At 41.6% G+C, this 23356-nt stretch overlaps 1 long non-coding RNA gene across 4 annotated transcripts; it reads left to right on the top strand.

The window, feature by feature from the left end:
- The first annotated feature begins 6422 nt into the window (after positions 1 to 6422).
- On the top strand, positions 6423 to 18682 carry LOC121092044. 4 transcript variants are annotated; one of them, XR_005829169.1, is made up of 4 exons: positions 6423 to 6725; positions 10954 to 11020; positions 13992 to 14090; positions 14731 to 18682. It is a non-coding gene; the product is annotated as an uncharacterized LOC121092044 (long non-coding RNA). The 4 variants fall into 4 exon arrangements; XR_005829170.1 differs by having other exon boundaries at positions 12740 to 14090; XR_005829171.1 differs by having other exon boundaries at positions 10954 to 14090; positions 14731 to 16918; positions 18043 to 18682.
- Positions 18683 to 23356: the final 4674 nt, after the last annotated feature.

The raw sequence follows: 23356 nt of genomic DNA, 5'->3' as shown, positions 1-23356 counted from the left end.
GTGCAATGACTACTAGTTTACAGGGGCTTTTTGGTGGTAGCAGTAGGGAAATCAAATTTATTTTGCATTTAATTATCTTTTTAGAAATGTACCACTTCATGCTTTATGATTTTAAAGGAACTGGTAAAAAAGCTAGTAACAATCATTAGAGATTAACAGTCAGAGGTAAATCTCATTGAAATCAGTAGTAAGATGTATGAGCTTTAACAGGCATGAGATAAGACTTTAATGGTACATGACATGAGCCACGAGCTAAGTGCCTTTCAAAGGTGTCACTTCAGAATAAGAGAGGATAAATGTTTAAAGCTCTCTTTTTGTAAGAGAGGAGAAGATGTGGGTTTAGGTTAAAGATGAAAAACCTATCAGATGACTTTGCTAAATAATTTAATTTGCTGAATAATCAGATTTGCAGATTCCTATATAGATTGCCAGAATAGTAATTGTTTTCATGGCATTATTAGTAACCACAGCTACTTACAAAATGCATAAAATGAAACTAAATACGAAGGATATGGGTAGTCATTTAATCCACTGTGCTAAGAAGCAGTAAGAATGATGTTGTCCAAAATGCCTGAATGCAGAAGTATCAATATTTTATAGAGAGTTTTCTCCCTATTTTTAAGAGGAATAAAATCCACCACTTTCCTGGGTCCTCTTTAGATACCTTTTTAGCGATACATTGGTTTTCCAAAAGGAGTGCTGGGTGAAACATTTACCATGCAAGAAGTTTTGGGATGAAATTTCCATCTCCCCACTTCATAACAGTTCTGCAAAATAGTCCCAATTTCATGTTTAATAAATTTTCACGAAAACAGTCCTTAGGCATGGTGAAGCTGAAGAGTGCGTTTTGTTTGGCCTAAACAGATACGTGAGATCAGTGTAGCTCAAATTATTTCAATAGTTCTGTATTTCTTACAACCCGAAGCATGGGCCTTTTAGAACAGTTGGAAGTTCCTCGAGGTCTTAATTTTGCAAAGTGCAACATCTTTGAACTGCAAAACTGCGAAGTGCTATGCAGTTAGATTAAAGCTAAAATTTATCCCAATAGAAATACTTGGCTGGTGCAGGCTTGCTTCCAGCGAGAGCTGCAACTCTTCATTGAGCCCTTGGGAAGTGACCAAGGAGACCTGTGTGAGCATTTGTATCTGGAAAACTTCTGTGATGGCTTCCTTGGGAGGTGACACAGAAGTCAACAGACCTGAGACCTAATACTAGTTCTGCTGCTGGCTACCTGTAGTACAGGCAGCACAGAGACAGGTAAACATGGCACCCAGCACAGACCTTTGCTTTCTTCCATTGGCCTTACTCTTGGAGCAGAAGAAATACTTGCAGTAATGAAAAGTTTGTCCTTTCATCTTGGTCCTAATAGTTCTGAACGATGCCGTGGGCTTTATCATGAGGATATATGGTGCCCTAGAAGATGAACTGACCTCCCCTCACTCATCGCTCACAGTCAATAAAACCTCCTATTGCACTGGGCAGGAGGTGAATGCACATTTTTGGGACCACTAAGGTTCATTTTTTCCATCCTTTATACATTCCCCCTCCTCTTCATCACTGTAATATGAGAATATTTTCCACCTCCCGGTCAGGTGCCGGTGGTTGTGTTGTGGAGAAAAATGGTCACATAAACATAATTTTCTTTGTGTTTTTGCTGTGTTTAAAGTTGCTATTTTGTTCTCACCGTTTAGTTTCATTATATAGTTCAGACCTGAAACACTAGCCTGCGAGTTGCCACTGGAATGTGTTGAAAGGGTACCTGATTTCTGGTTTACCCACCTGCTTTGTAACTGTTCAACAGAAACAGACAATGAAGGATACAGATTTTCAGCACGATAGCAGAGAAAGCTAAAACACCAGCTGTGCTGAGGCTTCTTTGCTTATGTGAGGTCAGATGTGTCCCTGCCCGTCGGCATGGGCTGGGGACTGGAGCAGCTGCACGTCACCAGCGCAGCCACCAGCCCTGTGGTGACTTACCCTGCCTGGCCAGCACTAACGCCTTGGGATGGAAGGGTCACAGGCGAAATAGGAGACCATTTTTTTCCTAATCCAGGGTAAATTACCTATCCAATAACATATGGGTGCAACCTTCAAGGCATCAGGGTTGAACTGCGAAGGTTAGGTTGTTCAGGATGCAGAAATTACAAAAGGGAGGACGTGCAATTCATTTACATAAGTGGTGGTTTTCCAAGAGCACCTCTGCTGGAGCCCAGCTGGAGTCCTGGACACTTGTGAAAATCAGGCTTTTTATGCCTAAAAGACCAACCACACATCAAAACCTGGCATAGTAAGCACAAATGCTGCTTTGTAGAGAAATAAAAAAATAGGCTGCAATTTCAACAACTCATGATTGAGATTTTTTTTTTTGATGGAATACCTGTCTTCAGTCATTTTTGGTGGTGGTTTTCTGCCTCGGACCTAAACTAAGGGTGATTGCATTTAAGCCTGACTAGATGTCTTCTGGCTACTCTCTAGGAACACAAATAAGACCCCTAGAAAGCTTAGCATGCATACAAAACACAGTTCTAAACACTAGAAAGGCTCCTACTACACCAGAGAGCCTTTGCTCAAACACTGGGTTGTTTTTTTTCTTGACAAGTTTTTGCTGTGTTAAGCAAAATCCCTTAGCCTTTTTATCCTGAGAAATCCTGGTCCAGAAAGGCATAGGATTTCTCAGCAATTTCAGAATGTTCGAGATCTTTGATACCTTTAACGTATTCTTTTTGGCAGTGGTTACCTTTTAGGTGTTTTTTTTTTTCTTATTTATTGGTGTATTAGTCAGTTTGGAACAATCCTTTCATAATGCTAAAGGTTAGAGCACAGGGAGTTTCATAATCCTGCGTGGTGTTTGTCTGCACCTCGGCAGTCCCAGACCATCTGGCAGCACTGCTTTTCCTTGGGTATGGATCAGAACAATCATAGTGACAATGAATAATTATCTTCTGTGATAAACCAGGAGGTAGATGACTCAAAAGAACTAATAATGCATAGAAAACATGCCTTTGGCTTCCAGTTCACTGCTTGAAATGCACTTTGAGCCACACTGGACCAGAAATCAGGCCTGACTGACCCTTGGGGTACCATATGGAATAAGCTCAGTCATATTATTTTGGCTGTTGTGGCACTTTCTTAGAAAGTGTGGAAGAATGAGAAAAGGGCCAACAACCTCAGGACCGGTTCAAAATCAAGGTAGATAAAACAATCTGGAGAAGGGTTATGTGTACCTGTCTCTGGCCATCATTTGCTCTCCTGTTCTTTAATGGAATGTGTTTATGTGCTGGGGTGTGGGGCGATAGGCAGGTCACCATCACACCAAGATATACCATGATCTGCCCCCACCCTGCAAATGATGACATTTTACTGTGTAAGAATAGGTTTGGGTGTGTTTATTAGTTATCTTAGCAGAAAGGTGGTGAAAATAGTAGGACATGGAGAGCAGGCTCTCTGTTACAGTGAGTTAAAGCCGCCCTGAGCCTGCACTTTGCCGGGGAGACGGGCAGGCTGGGAAACAGGCCTGATGTGGGTACCCAAAAATGCCTGTGCCCCGAGCTCTCCGCACTGCCGAGAGCTGCAGCAGGAGCAGAGGTGTGAGTACAGCCGGCGGGCTGCTGCCGCCAGGGGAAAGCACTTGGGCTGGGCAAACACCTGCCTTGGTGGGAAGGGTTGCCTGATGTTGTACTTCAGGAATGAGTAGTTGTCCATTGCTCTCTTTATCTCCTTAATCTGGTTTTTTTTTTTTTCCTTTCTTTCCTCTCTTTAAGATAACATTGTTAAGTCAATTGATTTACCTGCCTAAGAGAAAGTCAAGGCGGAAAACTGAGTTTTGTTTTCCCTGGGTTTCTGAGCAGATGTCCCAGCTGGCATTTTATTAGAGACCCTGTAGAATTTGAACCCGACCGTTGTTGCTGTCAGTCAGCGGTTGGCAGAAAGACTACGATACTGACATTAAACATGCAGCTCCATTGCAGCACTAGGATGCATCAAGGGCTGCTCCTGCTGCTCGTGGGAAGATGTTCCGTGTTTCAGTGTCTCTCCTGGCACACATGGGAGCCAGGCACCCAGGCTGAGACTGTATCTGCTGAGGACAATCAGCAAAGTTGCTGAAACACAAGGGTGATAGCAGGGGCACTGGGAAATCAGTTCTTGCAAATGGTTATGAAAATAATAACCATTTGTACACTTCATAGATGAGTTTTCATCCGTGACACTCAAATGGTTTTATAAATACTGATGAATTAAGTTTAAATGCACCCTTGTGAGATACTTTACTCCCAATTTTCTCCCATAATCAATGTATAAGTAAATGCATAGGGAGCTGAAGTGATCTGGTCATAGGAGTGCTGTAGGTTTATGTGGTCTAATATAAAAATAAGACCTAATGGTCCCAGCTGTCTGCACCGCAGCTATTAGATCCTTGGGCTTCCAAGGGCATCAGTTAATACGCTCAGGGCTTATCAGATTGTTCAGCTGCCCTTGTCATAAAGGATGGAAAGAAACAAGGGGAATTATTAGAATTTCTGCGCAATGATTACAGATTACGTTCCCATTGATTAACCAATGGCTAGCCAGGTGCATTTGTTTTCCTGGTTACTTAAAGAGATGTTTCCTCATGCACAATGACCTCTCTCTGCTATTAAAAATACAGGCAGTGATACCACTCGGAAATGGTTTAAAAAACTACGCAAAGGTTACAGACAATTATCATACGTAATGACCAGAAATAACAACAGGGAGTATGGAAAGAAAACTGAATTCCTTCCTTCTAAAATTCTCACCGGATCCAATGGATTTCAGGTTTTGAATAGCTACAGAAAAGATGTTATTGTTGGATGTCTTTTTTTTTTTTTTTTGATCTAGCAAACAGGACAAATTCTTATTCTTTAAAAAATTAACTCTGAATAAACCCCAAATCAGCTGGTTTCCTGTAATCAAACTGTCTTTTCTCTTTAATGCTTGCTGTGTGTGTAAGAAAACCATTATATCTTCTGGTTTTGATTTTTGGTTCAAAGCTCTGGTTCACTTACAGGTGCTTTCACCATCCTTCTGAATCGTTTTGCAGAGGAGACTTTGAAACAAGCTAAAATCCAGTTGGAGCAAATAACTGGCTTTGGTAATAGGAAAAAATGCTGCTTTTTCACCTTTTTTTTAAAAAAAAATAATTTGAACTTCAAAAGCTCTTTTTCATATAAAAGCAATTTTTAAAAATTGGTAATTTTAAAGAGAGAGAAAAGTGCTTTGTCTGTCGTTTGCTTTGTTTCCTTGACTGTTGTGGAAGGTTTTGTACTTTCTCACCTTCCCTGCTGCAGTGCAGGGCTGCTGTGTCTCCAGAACAGCCCTTCGGAAGACAGGTCTGATTCTCCATGCCCTTTGTCTAGCCTTAACTCTCCTGCCTTTTCCCTGATTTCAGGAGAGCATTCCTGATCTACATCGCTGGGGAAAGCGGAGTGGCTGGAAGTGACAGCGGGGGGTTAGAGGTACGGCGGGCAGCTCAGAAGCCCTTAATAAGAGCTCTGCGTCTCGCTGACAGCCTTCACTTTCCAGTTGATTCTGGGCTTCAGTCCTGGTCACGTAGAGCCTATCTTTGACGTGCAGGTAATTAACAACAGCAACCACCGACTCCCGATTGAGAGGGACGAGGGCCAGCCTTCTGCACAAGCAGCTCTGGTTACAGTACACGGGGGGAAATTCTCATGTGCACGGTTTGTAGTGCACTGGCTTTCTCTCTTCTTCCTTCTAAAAAGGCAAGGATGATGTTAACGATTTTTTTCTTAATTTTATTTTTCTTCAGTTCCACTTTCAAAATATTGGCTGTTCCTACACCATCAAAAGCTTTATCAAACCTATAGCCGGGCATAAGTCTGCTTCTAGAAATGTGAAATGTCTTTTAAGGGAGACTGTTAAAAACATATACAGGGCTATTTTAAAATATAAATTATTTTTTAACTTATTATTAAATTAATATTAATTTTAAATATAATTTTAAAAATATATATTTAAAATTTATGTCAAAAGCACAAATTATTGGGCTTTTGAAATGTTTGTCTCCCATTTTAACCCTTTTTACTTATACACCTGATGCTTTATACAAGGCAGTCAGTACTTTTGTTCCAGTTTCTTTATAGCTTGGCAGAGTGGCCACAGAGAGAGCCGTCAGTCAACTGGGATGGTGGCACATATGGCAGATTTGTTCATGTGTTTGAAACTGAGACCCATGGCAGATTTTTCATATATTAATCTTTTTCCATCCTTTAGCCACTCACGGGACTGAATACTTTCCTTGACTCTCTTTTCTTCGGCTGAGCACGCCACTGCCATGGTACAAGGCTTACAAGATAAGCTCTTAGCTTGCTGCGTTAAGGGACGTATTAGTAAGCAGGATTTACTCAATAAGATATATACCCTCACGATGTGTTTACCTGGAGAGAAAGGTTGGCCTGGCCTCATGTCATTCTTCTTTGAATATCCCCAGCGCAGATCCCTCAGTTACCACGTCTCCGTATTTCCATGCTGAAATATTCTGCAGCCAGTCGCGTTGCTTCGTGGAAAAGCTGTCACACGGGGAGAAACCGGGAGATGGGCAGTGAAGGACTTCAACCGTTCAATGTCAGCATGCCTTCAGCATTTCTGCGAGCTGAGCCGGTTGGGAACGAAGCAGCAGCCGTGGGAATTGTTTGCGCCATCAGTGTGAAGCACTGCGGCACTGCCTGACCGTGCTGCTGTGGCTGGTAAGTCAGCCTCGACACAGACCACGTCCCAACGTGGGGGACAGGTTTCCCAGATATATGCCAAGGGGTTCCAGTTATTCCGGGGAAGACTTATTTAACCGTATATTAATAAAACACCTTCAGCACTGGCAGGGATAAATACTGCCCAGCACTGCTCGTGGGGTATTCAGGCTTTACGTGATACTTTGCATAAGCTGATGATGTTTTCTAATTAGTACGCTTCATACATGCAATCAGAAATGTAGTGTGAACCTGAAACAGAAACTGATTGAAAAATCCTTCCTGTGGCTGGAGCTTGGTGGGCACTACTCTCCAGCTGGCCAGCCTAGGCTTGGTTTTGTGGCTTCACGCTTTCCTCCTGGCTGCGTAGGACAGGCTCACAGCCTTGCACCCCTTGTCTTACAGTTTTCCTGTGAGGGAAAGGACCTGGAGCATTAACAATGTCTTTGAGTTAACCTGCTTTCTCCATCTTTTTCTTTTCTTTCTCTTCTTTTCTCTCTTCTCTTCTTTTCTCTCTTCTCTTCTTTTCTCTCTTCTCTTCTTTTCTCTCTTCTCTTCTTTTCTCTCTTCTCTTCTTTTCTCTCTTCTCTTCTTTTCTCTCTTCTCTTCTTTTCTCTCTTCTCTTCTTTCTTCTCTTCTCTTCTCTCTTCTCTTCTCTTCTCTCTTCTCTTCTCTTCTCTCTTCTCTTCTCTTCTCTCTTCTCTTCTCTTCTCTCTTCTCTTCTCTCTTCTCTTCTCTCTTCTCTTCTCTTCTCTCTTCTCTTCTCTTCTCTCTTCTCTTCTCTTCTCTCTTCTCTTCTCTCTTCTCTTCTCTTCTCTCTTCTCTTCTCTTCTCTCTTCTCTTCTCTCTTCTCTTCTCTCTTCTCTTCTCTTCTCTTCTCTTCTCTCTTCTCTTCTCTTCTCTCTTCTCTTCTCTTTTCTCTTCTCTTCTCTTTTCTCTTCTCTCTTCTCTTCTCTTCTCTCTTCTCGTCTCTTGTCTCTTCTCTTCTCTTGTCTCTTCTCTTCTCTTCTCTCTTCTCTTCTCTTCTCTCTTCTCTTCTCTTCTCTCTTCTCTTCTCTTCTCTTCTCTCTTCTCTTCTCTTCTCTCTTCTCTTCTCTTCTCTTCTCTTCTCTTCTCTTCTCTTCTCTTCTCTTCTCTTCTCTTCTCTCTTCTCTTCTCTTCTCTCTTCTCTTCTCTTCTCTCTTCTCTTCTCTTCTCTTCTCTTCTCTTCTCTCTTCTCTTCTCTCTTCTCTTCTCTTCTCTCTTCTCTTCTCTTCTCTTCTCTTCTCTTCTCTTCTCTTCTCTTCTCTTCTCTTCTCTTCTCTTCTCTTCTCTTCTCTTCTCTTCTCTTCTCTTCTCTTCTCTTCTCTTCTCTTCTCTTCTCTTCTCTTCTCTTCTCTTCTCTTCTCTCTTCTCTTCTCTTCTCTTCTCTTCTCTCTTCTCTTCTCTCTTCTCTTCTCTCTTCTCTTCTCTCTTCTCTTCTCTCTTCTCTTCTCTCTTCTCTTCTCTCTTCTCTTCTCTCTTCTCTTCTCTCTTCTCTTCTCTCTTCTCTCTTCTCTTCTCTCTTCTCTTCTCTCTTCTCTTCTCTCTTCTCTTCTCTCTTCTCTTCTCTCTTCTCTTCTCTTCTCTTCTCTTCTCTTCTCTTCTCTTCTCTTCTCTTCTCTTCTCTTCTCTTCTCTTCTCTTCTCTTCTCTTCTCTTCTCTTCTCTTCTCTTCTCTTCTCTTCTCTTCTCTTCTCTTCTCTTCTCTTCTCTCTTCTCTCTTCTCTCTTCTCTCTTCTCTCTTCTCTCTTCTCTCTTCTCTCTTCTCTCTTCTCTCTTCTCTCTTCTCTTCTCTTCTCTTCTCTTCTCTTCTCTTCTCTTCTCTTCTCTTCTCTTCTCTTCTCTTCTCTTCTCTTCTCTTCTCTTCTCTTCTCTTCTCTTCTCTTCTCTTCTCTTCTCTTCTCTTCTCTTCTCTTCTCTTCTCTCTTCTCTCTTCTCTCTTCTCTCTTCTCTCTTCTCTCTTCTCTCTTCTCTCTTCTCTCTTCTCTCTTCTCTCTTCTCTCTTCTCTCTTCTCTCTTCTCTCTTCTCTCTTCTCTCTTCTCTCTTCTCTCTTCTCTCTTCTCTCTTCTCTCTTCTCTCTTCTCTCTTCTCTCTTCTCTCTTCTCTCTTCTCTCTTCTCTCTTCTCTCTTCTCTCTTCTCTCTTCTCTCTTCTCTCTTCTCTCTTCTCTCTTCTCTCTTCTCTCTTCTCTCTTCTCTCTTCTCTCTTCTCTCTTCTCTCTTCTCTCTTCTCTCTTCTCTCTTCTCTCTTCTCTCTTCTCTCTTCTCTCTTCTCTCTTCTCTCTTCTCTCTTCTCTCTTCTCTCTTCTCTCTTCTCTCTTCTCTCTTCTCTCTTCTCTCTTCTCTCTTCTCTCTTCTCTCTTCTCTCTTCTCTCTTCTCTCTTCTCTCTTCTCTCTTCTCTCTTCTCTCTTCTCTCTTCTCTCTTCTCTCTTCTCTCTTCTCTCTTCTCTCTTCTCTCTTCTCTCTTCTCTCTTCTCTCTTCTCTCTTCTCTCTTCTCTCTTCTCTCTTCTCTCTTCTCTCTTCTCTCTTCTCTCTTCTCTCTTCTCTCTTCTCTCTTCTCTCTTCTCTCTTCTCTCTTCTCTCTTCTCTCTTCTCTCTTCTCTCTTCTCTCTTCTCTCTTCTCTCTTCTCTCTTCTCTCTTCTCTCTTCTCTCTTCTCTCTTCTCTCTTCTCTCTTCTCTCTTCTCTCTTCTCTCTTCTCTCTTCTCTCTTCTCTCTTCTCTCTTCTCTCTTCTCTCTTCTCTCTTCTCTCTTCTCTCTTCTCTCTTCTCTCTTCTCTCTTCTCTCTTCTCTCTTCTCTCTTCTCTCTTCTCTCTTCTCTCTTCTCTCTTCTCTCTTCTCTCTTCTCTCTTCTCTCTTCTCTCTTCTTTTCTTTTCCTGGGTGTATTTTATTAAAGATTTAAGGTTGTTAGATGGGCCTGGGGAGCTGCGTTATGGGGTGTGGGAGCGAGGGGGAATGGCCAATCCCCGGATGGTTCGGTGCCTCCTGCTGTGCATCAGGTTTTTGGAGCCCATATGTTCTCTTCTGGCCTTTCTATTGTCCCAGTATCTTTTTAATTGACATGGAAAGGTTTTCATGTGTTTGTCACAGAAAGCTGGTTTTGAAAGTAGACTACTGTTCAAACGGGTTTTAAGAGTCTGTAAGGGAGAAAACAAACAGAAAAGGGAATGTGAATGGTGAAATGCAAATCTAAGGCAAATTTAGATAGCAGGCACAAGCTCTTCTGAGATGCCATGATACCAGGGATGCCTGTGTTAAAATAAAGTGCCTGGGATAATAAAGAAAATGGCAGTTTCTCAATCCATTGTAGGAGCAGCACTACCAAGGAAGTGAAGTAATTGAAATGAGATACTATTAGCCAGAAGGGGAAAGCATAAATCACTAGCTGGAGGAAGATGAAATGACAAATGGATGGGAGTGCTGGGGAATAGGCACTAGTACAGCTAAAATGACATCATCAACAACAACAACAAAAAGATAAAATCTATAGCTGTTCTGCAGAGCCAAGTTTTGTGGGTGGAGAGAAAGAAGATATCCTGGTTTACTTATTTTTAATAATTTGGACAGTTGGCTTCTGACTACACACTTGCTACTTTTGTTTTGCTAATGGTTACTCGCAGTTGTAGACGAATCATGGAGAATGTATTTGGGAAGCCTGTTCTGATGTCAGTGGAGTTTCTTGGATTTGATAGGCAATATGCTATATATTGTGCAGGTATACCTGCGCAACCATCAGTATTTTCTATGCATGTAGTAATTTCAATCTGTTGAAGACAGTAGTTGTTTTGTAGTAGGTTCCATTGTGTGTACTCCAGACTTAAATCTACTCTTCAAGCTGGGACTCTTCTTCATGGAAACCGGACTCCAGACTTCTTGGCTGCTCTTAATTTGAAATTATTTCAGTTTAGATTGCAAAATACCTTTTATGATAAGGAAACATGAAGTAACAGAAGGCAAACTTATCCTCGAAGGTAATTCTTACCTACAGACTGAAGTATCTGAATATAAATCTGACATGCTGTAGTTGTTTTCCTCCAAAAAAACCCAAATCCCAAACCCAACAATATCCATACATTTAAAGAGCATTATTTAGATACAGAAAGGTTGACCTGACACAGCACTTTCTACTGGAAGTTTTTTTTCTCTGACATGTTTTAAACACAATGTCACATAAAAGTAAATAGTTAACCTTTTGTCTCATTCGCAGGAGCCTACATAAAGCATTCAGCATACACTTCAAAATGCTCCAGGGTGCGGATGCTCCCGGTGCTCTGGTGGGTATCCCATTTAATTCACTGCCAGTAATCTTACTGGGGAAACCAGCTCATCTACACTTTGGACCTCTAGCTTCTGTGGGAACTATTCAATCTGTCTTTCTGTTTCTGTATGTGACATTTTCTGCCCTCTCCTTCATTCCAAATAGGTTTTCTCTTTAACCTTGTGGTACCAAAACAATTCATTGTATTTGAAGGTAATGGCATCTGGTAATTGGTGATGTGCCAAGCAGTAAAGGGCACCTCCAGTAATTTACTTGAATGCTGCCTGTATGAAAGCTGAAATAATTTGATTCTTCAGCGAGGGGCTATAAGCATACTAATGGTGTCTTCCAAGCCATTTGTGTAAAAAGGCTGATAGCAGGCAGTCTTGGCTCTGCACCTTCCCTTTCACTGCATTAGTTCAAATCGTTGATTAACAGCTATTGATAAGGAGGATGAGTAGTAAAGGTTTAAAAGGGTTGGGAAGGATTTTTCACAGCTGTTTTTGTTGGCTAGGTTATATCATAACATTACTGTAACTCTACATTTCAATATTTATATTAAAATAGTCAGGGGCTTTTAGGTTTATAAGTGATTTTCTGTCTATATATTTGAAAGTTCAAAATGTTTCACATGATGAAATTGTGGTTTTCTGGCCAATCCTAAGTATTATTTGCACACACACACGGCAGAGGAAGAGAATGAAGTATAAATAGACATTTGTGGGGGGATGTGAGCGGATACAAAAGGGAGCACGCACAAGCATCGCTGTGGATTAAACGGCAGTGCAAGCCATGGGGCTGTGTGGGGGCTGAGAGACATGAAAACACATATGGTGCTCGAAGAAAATTATTAAAATATATATTTGACCATATGACTTTACATGAATTGTCTAGTGTGTCTTAAGTTTCTCCTTCTTCAAAATGGAAGCGATGAATTCACTCTGTGGAGCATGTTGAGGTCTTTAAATATTTGTTCCAGGTAAGGGAAGGGGGAGGGGGAGGGGGGGAAGCAGAACAAAGTCTGCTTCAAAGCAGAGTCTCTCTAGCTGCTATTATTTCCTTCTGTTGATATAAAAATGTAAAGATTCCTTTTGACCAAGTCTGTAATTTTTAAGTTAGTCTTGTTCACCTTAATAGGCATTCTTACTTAATTATTCTTAAAACATGAACTAAGTATATGCGTTTTGTAAAGCTACAGGTGAGATTTATTTGCCTAAACAGAAGAAAAAAGGAGTAAGGGGAGAGGCACAGGTATGTGAAGTGATTATTGCATAATAGTTTGGCTGAGAACCCCCACCAGAAACAGAAGAACTTTCTAGACATGTTTTGATATGTAGTCCTGTTTTTTGGTTTTTTTTTTTCTTCCCCTCATTCAAAACAATCCTTACTCATTTGCATGTCATTATACGATGCTGACGGGCTTCTTGGTGACAGGAATTGCATAAGCCCGCAGGTTCAGCAATAGTTCAGCTACACAGGTAGATGTTTGTTCATTCTTAATAGCATTAGTTTGGGTGACATTTGGCTTCCAGTGCACATTCTTCATGCTCAATTATGCTGGAATAGATAAAGAATTGGAAGACAGTCACATCTGTGTCCCTGAATGAAGAGTCATTGTGTCATGCTTATAGAGACTGAAGTGTCATTCAAGTGAATTAATTATAACAATCTGTTTTCCAATTCAGTCTGGCAATTATTCCCTTTTCACAACAGTCAGCTTTGGTTCTCTTTACAGATTTTATGCTGGCTTTGCCACAGACCCATGACCATGTCACCAACTCATTGCCCCTTGGAGGGTATAGGAAGAAGCTGTGCAGCTGTGGAGGTGACAGCGGTGCTGAGCCTCGGTGGGGGGTCTCCGTTCCCTGCTTGAGAGCATCAGGGCGAGTCTGTCTCCGACAGGGGTCGAATCTGGATACGCATAATGAAGGAGGCACTCCAAATGACTCTGGTTCTCAGTCTTTCCAGTTCTGAAATCTCAATCTGTCTCTCTCATGCATAAGATCTGCTTTATGGAAGTGGTGGTTAATGTAATTGTTTTTCAGAAAGCATTTTGACCCATTTCTGTTGGAGTCTATAGGGTAAAAAAAGTTGCATGTGGCTCACGTCCGTCAGTGTGGATGTATGGAAATAGCAACATCATTTCTTGTTAGACTGATGTTCCTTTTTAAACTCGTAAAAGCGTCTTGTAATGTTTGTTGCTGTGACAGTTGTCTTCAAACTGCAGCTGAGTTTCACACGTGGTGCTGCGGTGCTTTTATTCTCAGCTCCCTTAGAATTGCATATGTCTGTGCCAATACTTTTTTTTGGCCTCCACATCACGACTTTAGAACAGCTCTGTCCCTTTGGACATTTGAAAGTTAATCTCAACTATATTTTTTCCTTCTATAAACCTAAATAATAGCAAAATACAACAATTATTAACATACTTTCCATTTGTGGGATATCTCCAAATTAATTCCACAAATAACTAGTACTAAACTTTGAAGAGCTGAAGACAAATTCTGATCATGAATAAACAGGATCTGGATTTTCATCTCATTACAGTGAGTCTGAAACTGGCTCTTATATTTCCTTAATGTCCAGCAGAGTTTAACTAAGGGTGGTCTTCAATCAAATGCTGGATGGATGTGTGCCTACACGTGTACGTGTATGAAACTACGTTCTTTCTATCAAAAGAGATTTCACTGGATTTTTCCAGAGGAGTGAAAAACTGCAGGTTGAGGGAGGAATTTTTTTTAATTGAAACATGTTAGGTGTGTCATGGTTGTTGAGTGAGTGAATCCACCATGATAGTGCTGTCTCCAGAGCAACTTTGAAAGCTACTACCTAGAAACTTGAGCAACTATGTCCTTCCACCTGTGCTTGTACAATATATTTAAAGAATGGCAACTGCATGTAAATGGAAATAGTGGTAAACACTGGGGTTTTTAGCCCTTCAGTATACCAGTCACAGTAATCAACTACTTCTTTCTGTCTCCTAATAGATGAATTATGAAAAGAAAGTGCTTTGAATACAAGGAGAGGTGTTGTCTTGCCGGCATATGTCCCTTTGCTGTATGACGTCCAAGTATCTTTACGAAAAGGTAGGTCTTTGTGCCATCAAGAGCAATCTCAAAGCAAAGAAAGTCCTGGACTAGGTAGGTGCCTAGCACAGAGCAGACCTTCTCTGGTGTGTCTTGGGTTAATCAGCAAGCACTGCTAATTGCCAGCAATGGCAAAGATTCCGAGCCCTCCCTTCAGCCCTGTAAGAGAAGAAAAGATTTTTATAGGTGAAGGAACAGCATGAACTGCTGCAGAAGTGATTCCTTTAATGATTCATGGATCTAATTATTATTTTTATTAATGATGATACTGTGCTTAGAACCAGTAGTACAAATCTTAAACAAATGAAGGGCAAGCATTTTTTATAGCCTGGAATTACACCGTCTAAGGGTTATTCATAACTAGAGAGCTGCATTACACAAATATGCATTATGATTGTTCTATCAGTTGGCTCTGCTGAATTTGTCTCATTTGTGGATTTGCTTATAAATCTTAATTAGCCACTGTGGAATTGAAAGCAAATAAGGCATGTAAAAAAAAAAAAAAAAAAGGTTTAGATAAAATCTGGTAAATTATGAGAATGAATTCTGTCACTTATCAAGAATAATAAGTTAATCGACCTTAGGTCTTACCACAGCCATAGTACAAGAGCACTTTTCCATCCTGATTTTCAATGTTCAGGGCAAGCTGGCTTTGTATTTGCATGGAAGCAAGGACCTAAGAATACAGATTCTTCTGGAAATGCCATCAATATATATGGAAAAGAAGCTGTGGGTTTGGCAATGTCCTCTACATCCTCTGAAGTTAGACGGGCAAGTGTCTTCAGAAATCATTTGCTTACGTAAAATGCAAACTGACTTTGCCACTTTTGGCAGGAACAGGTTACGTACACCACCAAGTAAAGATACAGTAACTGGTTCCTTTAAAAATTTTGGAGTGTTGATGAGAAAAATCCCATCATCAATGAAGACACCAGCAAAGTGACTGAAGGAATGTTTTTCCTCAACAGAACGGGAAACCTTTTGCTACATTCAGGACGCCCATCTAGATACCAGCACGTACCCGGCCCCTCGCATCCAGGGGAAACACCAGCTGAAGAGCCCAAGGGGAACCAGCAGCCACCAGTACTGCCGGACAGATGGAAACTCAGAATGAGTGGGAGGCCGGAAGACCCCCGGTGCTCTTGGGTTCTGAAATGCCTCAGGGCTCCTGGATGTTAGCCTGTAATGTATTACAAAAAACACCCCACAGCTCCAAAATAATCTGTTTCTTCTACTATAAATAGTCATAGCTATAGATCACTCACTGCACATGCCAAGACTTGTGTTCTTTGGGTTTTTTTCCCATCCTCAGTATTGAGTTACTGAATTTCAGCAGTTGTGGCTGTAGCTGTGATGCTCAGGGAGCAGCGGGAATGAAAGTTTTCCGAGACACAGTGTGTTCTCCCCTCCACGTCGACCAGAGCAGACGGACTCCCACTCTGGCTGTGCAGGAGAAAGGACAGCTTGAGCTCCCGCAGCCGCCCTGGAAAAATCTCTTTTTGCATTCAGGATATGTGGTGAGGGTTCACCAACTCAAGGGCCAGCAGAGCCTGTCCTGCTTATCTAGTTTGCAGCCTTGTATGCAGAATATTTACTGGAAAAAATGGATTATCGCTTTTTTTGAAACCATCTTGCATCATTTTAGAGACTCCAAGTGATGGTGCTGCTGCCTAGGGAACTTAAGTGATGCTGAAACACCTCTGTCACAAGGAAACTTGGGCTTTTCCATGTGTGACTGTCAAACTGCACCTTCTAAGCCACTTGGTCCTGCGATGCCTTTCTAGCTAGCCAGGTGGAGAAGCTGCCTCCTGTCACACACAGCTTCTCCATGTCTAAATGTATAAGGAAGTGATCAAAATTACTCCTCAGCTTTCTTTTTGGGTAATCAAATATATTGAATCCTTGTGACATCCAATATGGGTTTCTAGCCCCTGGATAACTTTGGTGAAATTTAGACGGTGCAGCAGAAAGCAATTCACATCTTTTAGAACTTGACACGCAGTTAAGATTTTGTCATACAAAAACAAGCAGCAGAGAGATGCTTTTCTCCTATTGCAGGCTCATCTGTGCTTCACTCCTAATAGATTAAATAGAAAAATCTCTGTTTGCTGGTGTATTGCCAAAATGTCAGAGCTGTTGAACATCCCATTTATTTAGCCTTAGTGTTGCTCGTAAGAGTTGCTCTTGCTAGGAATTACCGTGCCACAGTTAGCGGTACTAACAACGGTTTGGGTTATACGTCAGGTATTGATTTCTAGGAAAACCAAGAGGAATGGCATTATTCCACAGGCATGCCTCCTCTCGTCTTATTAAAGCGGACTTAGACTTCAGCCTTTTTTACCTGAAAGGTCAGTAATTTAGTAATGTCAGCTCATTGGCTCTTTTCTTATTAACTCGTTAACATAACAAAGGGCGGCTATACACAGAATGGTTATTATGGCATATATGTTATGCCCATCTGTTACAGTAGGATATCGAGAGCCTGGAGAGGATGATTCATAATTCTGAGGCAATTTCCTACGGATCACGTAGAGCATGGTGGCAGATGGAAAAAGACGAATGCGAGCAGATGGATCTGGGTGTGGTTCATGTCGCGCGTACTGGTTTACACTGGGGCAGAGCACTGGAGTTAATTCCTCACCAGCGGGAACAGCCTGCGATGTGGCACTCAGAGCAACTGCCAGCCATTGCAAAAATCATCCAGCTGAGAAGGCAGGCGTGCGCATCCCAGCCCCAGCGCCGGCAGCGCAACCACGCGGAAGAGACCAAGGGCAGTGGTTTACTTCCCAAATAGTATGCCAGAGTGACAAACTGCCTAACGTGTTCAGGTATGACTGCTGATGGTAGCTAGGTTTATTTTGGAATGACGGATAGGGCTTCCCAGACGCCCACGGTTACGAGGCAAAAAAAGTCATTCTGCAGTGACAGCGAGGTGACAAGCACGTTGATGGCAGAATGTACGGCACCGTGTTGTCTACTGACATGGTTGTCTGGTACAGAAACGCCAGAATTTGCATGCAGGCAGCAGCTCTTGGTAATGCTAAAGGTTACAGTTAGATTCGCAACACAGTGTTTTCAAAACAATGGAGTAATACTTGAGAGACTCAAAAAAAAAAAAGCAGCCTAAGCAAATAGAACATTTAGCAACAGCACTGTTTTGGAAAAGCAAACCACACTGATTAAATACTATTGTCTATTTAAAATTTGGACTTGCCGTTACTAGTATCACAAGTGCCACGCTTTGTGAGATAGGACGTAGCCCAGATCTCACCGAAGTCATTAGGAATCTTTCCTTGCAGTCCAACGGGAGACAGCTTATGCCTTTTGTACACTGATAGTGATTTTGGGAAGGAAGTTGCTCCTTGCAAAAGACATTCGCAAGATGGTGAGAAAGAGAAATAAGTAACATGCCTTACTACAGTTATTATTAATCACTTCTCTAACCTGATTTCTGTTCAGTTCACAAACTGCACTGAGTCTGGGTTTGAGGGGGAATATTCCCAGTGTACCCTCTGCAGGGGCGTTCAGGCAAAATTCAGTTCTGGATGACGGTGTCCATTGCCACTAAACCGACTTAATTGAGTCTTTCCACTCAGAACTACGTTTTTGTGCTTTCCTTGGAGCTGCAGGTGGCAGCCATCAGCATCTACCAAGCATATTTTAATAGTGGGGTTTGGCAGTACAAATATGTGAACGGTCATTTCGACAGCCTTCTGGAGGTTATTCGTTCACTACCGTCTGCCTGCAAAGAGGCAGCTTGAGCAAAGAGAGAAATATGTTTGAAATATGCCAAAAAGATACCTGTGCCTAAAGGACGTCCATAGCAGCCTGTGTTGGGCTCCAAGGGTAGACTGTGGTTTAAGAGGCATAAGTTTGGTATGGGGCTTGTACATTTTTGACAGCTCTCTCCCCACCATGCCCAGTAAGAACTCCCATGCTCTGCTTTCCTCAGTGCAGGTAGCAAGACCCAGCTTCTGCCAGGTCTGAAGCATCCGACAGGAGCTCAGCAGCCTCCGTTCCCATTAGTGCCATGTCGTCTGGGATCCTGCTCTTCAAAGGTTCTGGATAAGCTGTAATTAATGACTTAACGGGATTTCGAAGACCTCTCAGGATCTTGGCAAATGGACTTTCAGCTGGCTCAGAACCACTCAAAATCAGCTTGTCATGAAAACAGCATTCTAAAATAGGCTATATTTAATAACTTTGCACGCTGCTGACAATAGTATAAGGTTCAAGAGAAGCTCAGAGAGCAGGAGGCAATGCATGTTGGTTGTATAGTCACATTTTATACCTCCCTCTCTCTCCTTTCCCTTCAAGTGGATTTGAAAAGCTCCATTTCCCATTCTGTCCCTCCTCCCTTTGTGCCTACATTATAATCCCCATGGCCCCGAGCTGAAGAAATCAGCTGTCTAGCAGCCTTGTCTATTTTAGGAAATCTAATGATTTACCTATAAACAGAAAGGCACATGTCTCCGAGGTTCATCGCAGTAAGCCTTGTGCTTCTAATAAAATATTGATTTCCTCTCATCCAATAATTTATGTCTTCAATTGACTTGATCGGGCGCCCTGCTATTTTTTCACCAGATACAGCAATCACCAAGGGAGTTAAGGTCTTTTTAGAATAAGAATGTGCTGTTGTGGGTTTTTTTGAAAGCTGGTGTATTCATATGCAGCTTTGAACAGAGTGTTATTACAGATAGATGAATCCCTGCAAGGCAAGCACTGTTGCCATACCCAAGGGAAACACAATTTTATTTTTACACTCAGCTGAATTAATTTATTGAATTGGTGCACGTTGCAGTTAAAGGTCATTCTGTACACATAATTTCTAATAGCTGCAACTTTTTATGTGAATTCTCAAGCACCATAGACAGAAAAATGAAAGCTGGCTTCAGGATAATGGGGTTTTCCCATTCTGTGCTGAGATGAAGTCTTCGTCAATACCCTCTTTATCAGAATCTCGGTGCCTCAGCCCTCGCACTGAACACTCATTACCTTCCACCCATGGCTGGCAGCACGGAAGGGCTGCAATCACCTCAGGACAAAGAGATTATTTTCAGAGCTCTGCGTTGTCTGCTTGGCATCAGTTTTCTATAATATCTGATATTAGCATGACGTATATAGCACATATATAAGGGGACTACTTGCTGCGCTGTATTCAGACTCTCATCTTATTTATATCTTTGTTGTAGGAGGTTTATAGCCACGTCTGGTGACTGACCAGCATGGCTGTAGCCTTTTTGTTTTTTTTTAAACTGTCCAGTGCAGTCACTGGTAATGCAAATGCTATGGGCAGCAGCAGTTCGTTGATCATGAACATAAAAGAAAATGGGTATTTGGGAAAGAAAGACCGTTAAAATCTGTATTTTTGTATTCATTAGAAAATAGAGACTGTCAGTGACCTATGTTTAAGATGACATAATACTGGTTGGGTAGGGGTGGCCATGTGATACAGAACCTATCTTGTCATGGTTTCCCATAATTCAGGAAAGGGAATTTTCTTGTCGATGGTGATTCCCCACAAAGCTATTTTCCAGCAGCCTTACGTATCCGTGACTGTGTGTGTATACCTGCACGTGTGCTGCTCCCCTGCATCCTCAAGCAGAAGCGATGCCTGACACAAAAGAGCAAAGCACCATCCCAGAATGACAGCATGGCAGCAGAGGGGACAGCGTGGGCACAGAGGCTCTGGCCCAGCAGATAAGCCTCTACCTTAACCAGGAGTCCTGCATGTGGCTTAGTATGAACGGCAAGTACAGCTGCTGATGATGCCAACTACATCAGCACACAGCTCCGTGCAGGATCAGGCCTGCACCTTCCTTCAGTGTCTGTTACCTTTGATCATGTTCCCACAAGACCAGAAATTTCAGATACCTTCCTTATTAACAAAACTTTCCGGCACATATTTTCTCATTCTGTCTTGAATAGCACAGAGTGAAAATGATTGGGATGTCTGGTTTTCTTTTGGTGAATTACATAACCGCTTGTTCTTGAAAAGGATTGTGTTAGTGGGAAATTCTAATGATAAAAACAATAATAACAACAGTAGTGCTGGTGGGACCTATTGAGAACGTTAGCGAAATATTTCTGAGATTAAAAACTAAATCTGGTTCCAACTCTAAAGAGTCTTGCAGTGACAGAGCCCAAAGCCGAAACTGTGTTTTCTTGCCAAGGATTTGTATTCCCAGAAGCTGAACGTACCACTGATCCTCCTGACCCAATATTGATCAGTTCTGTTTTTATTCTTGGTATGTGTTGTTGGCATTGTTTACAACTATAGACCATGATAGAGTCAATACTAATTGAAGTGAGAGCATGTATTCTCCCTGCGTTCAGCTCTGGCGCAAATTACCATTCCTTGATTGCGAACGGGAAGGATGAAGAATGTTTTTCAAGTTCTTGAAAGGGAAGTATAAATAGAAGAACTCAAAAAGTCTCCATTTCCTTGTTTTAATTCTTGATTTCCTTACTTTGCCTGATAATGAGAAAATGGATTTAGTCTGTCGGTAGGAATGACAAAACTAAAACAAAATAGCGTGTGCATTTTTAAAGCAACAGCACGCTTTACGGAAAACACAGACACCCCCAAGGAGCTGATGCATTAAAATAACATGAGGACACAGGAATGTGTGGGGTACTGAACGAGGGGCTATTAACACATGATTGCTTCCTCTTTCTCTCGTTTATTGTATTGGCTAGGGAAAATGCTGAGTTTCAAGTTTTCTTTATTCTCAGAAGACTTTGGTAACTATAACTTTGGGAATTTCCAGATGAGCAGTAACAGATTATACACGTACAAACCAGTTCTGGAAACGCCTGTGTTTCTGGTGGTCCTCTGAGACCCTCTGGCAAAACCTGGAGGCGGAGTATTCAGTCCCAGCAATGGGATGTAGAGCTACAGCCTACGCCTCTTCCACCTTTGCTCCCTGCATTCTCTCCTGTCATCAAAGAACAAGTTTTGTCACTGCTCGATATGTGAAATCATGGTGTGGGAGAAAAACGGGTTAGTGGCAGATGTCACTGATGTGTCAGCAGATGAAGCACCCTCAGCACTGGCAGCTCCTAAGCTTTTCGAAAGCTTCCTCTCAATGTCCTCACGACTCCCCCCAGGATGTTTTTCAGCTGTGTGTGCTGTGCTGTACCTGGAGGCTAAGCAAGCACTGACGTGCCGCCTCCTGAGGGAGCTGGAAAGGCTTTTTGTGGATCTTCCATCAAGCTCCACACTCAGCAGCTCAGAGAACTGTTAATTAGGTATAGGTCATCTAATCCTTTGAGCAACCGCACTGCAATGTTTGCATAGCTATGAAAACATTTTGAAGCAAATAAATACATTTAATATTTTCCTTGCTGCTACTCATCTGAGAATATGAAGAAAAATTCCCAGTAATGAAAGCTGATTATAGATTAGCCAACTTGATAGAAATTTCTTCACATGGGACTTTTGAAATGAGCCTAAGGAAAAGACAGTGGGGAACAATTCCATAGGAGAAAGGAATGACAGTGTTATGTCGTTATTAATTAGTGTGATTGTAACTCAAGTTCTGAAATGTGGATATTTACTTTTATTTTGAAGAGCCTAGATGTAGATTTCATAGTTATATGTTAGGAAAGCATTACTGACTACTTAATTAGGTTTTCATTGGATTAATGGGGGTTTTGCTAGTGAATTTAGCTCATGCATAATTAACTTATACTGGTATCCCCACAGCCTGATTCACGGCTGAATTTCAAAAACATGGTTTCATTTGGTACCATAGCTTTTATGAAGCGTCTTTTACCTTCACGACCGCTGCAGTGATGGATTTGCTAAAAATAGCTTGTGAACTATATATCAGTCTTTGCTGAGTCAACAAGACTAGCGGAAGACTCTCAGCCCAAGAGAATTACACTCAGTAGATGGTGCAGGACAAAGAAATTTATTTTATTTTAACTAACATAAATCTGCCTCATTGTCCAGCAGTTCTTTTTTTCTTGCCTTTGACTGCATAGAGGAAAAAGCACCCTGTTTTAAATAGGCAGTTGTTATTCCTGCCCAGCATAGCATCCTCTAACTGTGGGTTAATTATTCTAACTGTGCTTATTCCCATAGAATTATTAATACGATGTAAGGGCTCAGTGAGATTCTTCTCATTATCCTTCCTAACCAAGAGCAAAATGATCTACCAAGAGCTAAGGCAGCGTGTGGAGAACAGTGTGGGGCTGGAAGGTTAAGGGTGTGTCCTGCTGGTCCTCTGAGGATGCATGTGACAATCTCCCGGTGACGTGCACCATGGCAGTGCTGAGTGACACCCGGTATTTGCAAGCTGGAAGCTTTCCTGAAACAAAAGCCTGAGGTGAGCTGATGGGAAGAGTCAGAGCTCCTCACAGCACCAAGAGGAGGTTTTGCTGTCCCAAAGCCACCTTCGTAACAGATGTAAAGCTGCCTGGCTCCACCAAAAATGCTTTCGTCCTTATGCCCAAGATTCTTCATTTTCACTTAAATCCAAAAGCAGATTGCGAGCTTTAGATGGGTTTCCTGGCAGACCACAAAATCGATGGAATAATTTTTTTCCTAATTAAACAGAAAAGCAAAAAGTTGACCTTAATGTTTTTTCTCAAATAGAAATGTCTCATTGTGTCTTTGAGTTTTAAAATATTAACAGCTAGCACCATACTGGTAAAATAGGAACGTCTTTAGCAAATCTTACAAAGAGAACACATTCAAATAATCTGGCATGCGTGTTTTAGAAAATGTCAAAAGAAAGTAGCACTGTTTTTACAGATACTGTCTTCTAAAGTATTTGGCTTAAACTGATATGAATTCATAAATGTGTTCTAGTTATTCGTTTGTGTTTTTTTCTAATAAATACTGGTTTTCTTTCGCCTAGCTCCAAAAAAGGAAACATGTAAGAAACACCAACAGTTACATTGCTTAGGAAAAAAAACCAAAACAAAACACAAAAGCTGTAAAAATAGGAATTTATGTAAGTGTAGACAGCACATCTCAAGGAACGTTAAACGACTATAATTTTTTTTTTATTTTTTTTTTTGTCCATATGTGCATTTGTGCTATAAGCTATTCTGCATAATGCTTCTCTCTTATCTGGAGATTGGAGACATCAAGCAGACAGTAAATTTAAGACTGGTTCATAATTTGAAACATTATATTACCCCAGAGACATCTAGTATGAGGCTTAGGTACACACAGGGAAAGAGGCCAAGACCTGTGTGTAGAGGATGTGCACCTACAGCCATCATGGTTTGTCCTCTGCATGTGCACCGGGGAG

Source organism: Falco naumanni, chromosome 7 (assembly GCF_017639655.2).
Source record: "Falco naumanni isolate bFalNau1 chromosome 7, bFalNau1.pat, whole genome shotgun sequence".
Lineage (NCBI taxonomy): Eukaryota > Metazoa > Chordata > Aves > Falconiformes > Falconidae > Falco > Falco naumanni.
Note: the sequence above shows the minus strand (reverse complement) of the source record. Positions and strands in the feature narration are given on the sequence as shown.